Consider the following 5145-nt stretch of genomic DNA (forward strand, 5'->3'; position numbering starts at 1 on the left):
TTGCAGGCCTCATTCATTCAGTATTACTTTTAGTTTGTAGATGCTTCATAAGTCAGCGGCATTTGAAGCTTTACCGTGCTTTGACATAAGTAGTGTTTAGATTTGGATAAAAATACATTTTCAGCTTAGGATAAGACACGTTTGCATCTAAATCTGCACTGGTGTTAATTTTTTTTTTACAGTTGTGCATAGAGTGTTTGGCCCTTCTAACTCATTTTAACAGTCTGATGTCCAGCTGTAGAATAGGGAGAGGGTGGGTTGATGCCAGAAGCAATCGATGATTCAGTGGTCAAGCATCGTGCCCACGAACATGAGTAAACTAGCCACGTGATGGCTGACAGACACACACGTAATAGTCAAACCATTTGTTAGGATTTACTCCGGCATAATTGGAAATGCAGATAATGATGTAAGTGACTGCAAACCAAACAGAAAATCAGTCCTTTAATTCTCAATGTTGGCATCATCAGCAATCTCCACGTCCCCATTGTCAGCAGTTTTTCCTCCTCTGTCTGCTTGCATCGGGCATTGTCACGCACAGATAGAGCTGAACTAGCGGATTGCACTGACACGCATCAGCCCTTGTGCGGACTGGCACATGCTTCCTCCAATTATTCTCCTCAAAGCAAGCCCAGAGGTTGCATGTCATTCTCACGGACAATGAGTGACTGTGTTCCCTATTTAGGACAACACGAAGATAAACATGATTTTCAATGATTTGCCCATCATCTCATACATTTTCCATGAATCCTTAATCCCTAGATGCTGTCCCAGTCAAAACTAGCATTGCACTTCAAAATCATGTCAAGCGGTCAAGTCAACCATACTTCATGCCACCTACTGGTGCTGGGTTACCCAGTTTAGATGGCCTTTACAAAGCATCATTATGAAAGTGCAAAAAATATTTCATCTGACAGCAGACTGGTGGCATTTTGCTGAAGAAAGAATCCCAGAATGTAGCTTTAATTCCACAAGCCAATAAAACTCACCTCTCAGGGAAAAGTGAATGCAGTATGTTCTCCTAATTTCATAGTTATTTTTACTAGGAAACATATCCTGCACTGGTGTGACCATACACTGAACCCAGGCTTGTAAAACAAAAATTTTAATAAATATAATAGGTTTGCAGTTCATCGCATAAGCCCTTTTTGCTCATGGTTGGTGAATCCCCTCTGGTGATTCCCTCCTACATTAGCATATAGTCCATTGGTATGGGGAAATGGGTGCTAATTCTGGTGCATATGTCAAGGCATTCGCTTATCCACGTCAACCAAAATGCTTATCAATTTCAATGTAGGCTACATGTAGCATAATTTGAGGCAGCTGTCCAACGTTTGCAAGCATATAAGACTACTTTTTATTAAGTGTTGTAGAACAAATAGGTATTATAATGGTCTTCATTATAATACTACAGGTATAGGCTATATCAATATGAATTGTAAAGTTTAAAAATGACTGCATGCAGTAACTAGCAATGGGCCGTGGTACCACATTTAATAATGCATTCCATTGAGCATGAATAGATGAATGCTGAAATAAATTAAACTATGAAGTCTGCAAATACTTCACAGACAAGCCACTGTATAATAGTAATGTGTACCTGACACAAGGTCTGGAAATGCAACCATTCAACAGCTATGAATTAAAGAAGCGAAAACAGGCAATCCTCAGGACAAGTTGTTTTCTGATTGGATGACCGATACCTCACTGGCCCAATCATGAGGCTCAATTTACATCACATGGTGATGTCAATTGATTAACTCGAAGAGAAAATGAAACAAATGCAGAGATTTTCTATTTTAGCATTCCCAGACACCAATGCTAGCATGTAGCAAGAATAAACACTAACATAATGGGTAACGCGCACAAACTAGTATAGGATGTTCAATAGCAATGGTCTTGAGTCTGCTGTGTCAACTAAGTAGGCTGGGAGAATCTCAATTGTATACTCTTCACATCCCTCTCCTTGACTCCTTCTCAAAACCCATTGGATGAGAAGGTCAGAGGGGAGGGACCTCTGGCTTTCTCATCCAATGGGTATTGAGAAGGAGACGAGGAGAGATGAGTGAGGGATGCAATTGAGATCTTCCCATAAACTTTCAAGTAATGTCTCTCTGAAGTCAGTGGGAAAATGGGTGCCTGTCCAGCCTTTACAATGATTGGGGAAACACTGGTTCATGGATTTCATTTTAAGTGCTTCTGATAGTCTGTCAATTAACTCCTCTGTTCAAAAAGTAATGTGTTAACACCCATCTATGCAAGTGCAAATCCAGAGGTTCAAATGTTGCATTTCACTAATTTTTCTGGTTCATTTTCACACAGAATGACCCTAATCTAAAAGGTCTGTGGATTAGGGCCTTACATGCTGGAGCAGTGGCTGATGAAGAGGTCAGGACACTTTGCTTGGTTTTGGGGTGCTTGGCACTTTCTCATTCAAACAAAATGATAACTAACATCTGGCTCGTATTCATTAGGCACCAAACAGCAGGAAAAAAAATGGAAACAAGGAAGGTCTACCTGAACCTGTCCAATAATTAATGCTTGTTTTACTTTGGTTTTTCAATGATCTACACTAAAACTACCAACAAACTATCAGCTGCAACTCTGTTGATACACAACAGCTTCCTGGGGTTACAGTTAGGGTTAGAGTAAGGCTTAGGGTGAGGTTTATGGTTAGGGCTAGGGTTAGCTCCAATGATATGGCCTGTCTGGCATTATCACTTCATTGAATGAGAGCTAACATGATTGTGAGGTTACTGTAGTGGAGGTTATTTGGAATTATGTGTTTATGATGAGGTAGGCCTATAGCCCTGCCCGCGAGCAGTGTCACCCTCGGCCCAGGTGGGAATTTCCTGTTGGTCTAATGGTTAAGATGTTGGTTGGCCGCAGTATGAATCCAACCAGCTACATTGGTGCCTAACGTGGGGTGGTCTCTAGCGGAGGTGGTCAAAGGGGGATGAATGTAGTAGAGGTGATTTGGAATCACACTTTCGTGATAAGGTAGCTCTGTCTGCAAATTAAAACCGGTGTCGCACTTTGTCCAAGTGGGAATTTTCAGTTTGTCTAAAGACGTTGGTTTACCAAGTGAGAAAACCGTGGTATATTCGTACATTCATATGTTCAACCAGATACACTACCAGTGTTGTTGCGGTGTGTTAAAATGACACAAAGTAGCTTCAACATTCACTTCTGGAGGGTCAATGCATGACAAATGCAATGCAGAAGTTAAAAGAATCAGACGCTTGTGATGTAGCATGGAGAAAGCAATGCAAATGCAAAGTTACTTGCCGGACGCTGTTTTTGAAATGCCTGGACTTCTGGTGGACCGGAGGAATGCAAACCGCAGTCAGTGTGACCCTGTCATGACCCCGGCATAACTTCACCGAGAATTATATTCCCTGTGAGTGGTTCAGTATAGCAGGGTTTCCCCCAACGCCCTGAACTGGCACACCTGATTCAATTAGTCAACTAATCATCAAGGCCTTGACAAGTTGAATCAGGTTTAGGGCTACAACAAATACCAATATGTGAAACGTCTGGTGGTCCCAGAGGAGAGTGTTGGGAAGTACTGCAGTATAGGGAGAGTAACTTTGAGGTAACTTACCTGATAATGTCATCATTGTGTCCCAAAAAGAACTTCTGAGTGTGTTCTCTGGTGTTGTAAACCACGCCAACTCCAGCGACGAAATATACAATCTCCTTCCCAGCAGTGTAATACAAGTTGTTGCGGCACTGATGCCCCCTGTATCCATGAATCCATTCCAACCTCAGTTGGCAACGTGGAGCAGTCTTGTCAGCCATGCTTTGTCAGACTATTCGACTATTGTATTTGGCTAAACTGCAATTCAACCTCAACCTCAGATCAACTCTATTCCAAAAATGCAGCAACATGAACACAGAGTGAAATCCTATAGAGGCTGGTCAAGAGAGTATGGCCACTAGTGTGTCACACTATAATGAGCTATCCCTTCTCTCTTGTCTGTTGCCAATCCCCTTTGACATACAGCCTATACAGTGGAGTTCTGCATTAACATGTAGCTCTACATTCCAGTATCATGGATTAATTATACTTGTTACAATCAGATGGCCTCATGAATCAACACGACCAATGAAATTATGTTGCCTCTTCAAATTGCCTTCTATTTAGCATTTTATATTCTACATAAAACCGTTGTTGAACGGGTGAACTATATGACATACATTGATACGAAATAGCCATTATACTGTATACCTTTTTACCAATTCAAGGCATTTAAAATATAACCCGACTACTCTAATCCTATGTCATCTCATTTAGCTATTACAGCTCAATAGTCCTCAATGTTGGCTCACAAAACGAAAGCGTGGAAATGCATGTCAAAGGGTTACACTATCCTAAACGGTTGGGTGCGATATCAGGCGAAAATATGAATATCTGACAGAATGGTATTCGTTCGGGTTTCAATCATAAAGCCATGACAAACCTCTTGACGATTTCGATTGACATCGACCGTGAAGCATTTGCCTTGTGCTTATTCAAGTTGAAATCAACGGATTACAACGCCGAGTTACACGCCGTCGATTCCCATGCAATACAGAATAATTGTATTAGCTCCAATACTCTCGGCGCGTTTCCGTCATTTATTCGCATCCCAAATGATGCTCAACACTAGGTCAACACTAGGTGAGCTGGAATTGATGGGAATGAGAAAGCATATAGAAAAAACGCACAAATTATGATGAGGAAGGGCACAACACACGGAATCGTTATATTATTATTTTTTTCTTAGGGGGGGTGATATCCTTGGAATAAAGGACTCTGACGTATGCAGGATCCTCTTCAGGAGCGTTCTCGACGCAATTATTTTGAGAATAGGGGCTCTCGTTGCCTTTACGCCTGCGGTGGTGCTTGGTTACCACGACGCTTCGTAGGCAATCTCCCATTTTAGCAATGGATTCTGGAGCTTGAAGTTCTCTACAGTCATCAAAACCATTACACTTATGGAACTGGCCTCTCCAAACAACTACTACGACCAGCACCAACAAAGCTCGAGCTCTGTCCTTGGAACCTGATAGAGAAATCTTTCGGATGTGCTCGAGCGCTGTCCGTAGTAGATGATAGTGTCACAGAGTTTCTAAACCCAGAGTCGCAACATCGCGGGCCTC

Source organism: Coregonus clupeaformis, unplaced genomic scaffold (assembly GCF_020615455.1).
Source record: "Coregonus clupeaformis isolate EN_2021a unplaced genomic scaffold, ASM2061545v1 scaf3766, whole genome shotgun sequence".
Lineage (NCBI taxonomy): Eukaryota > Metazoa > Chordata > Actinopteri > Salmoniformes > Salmonidae > Coregonus > Coregonus clupeaformis.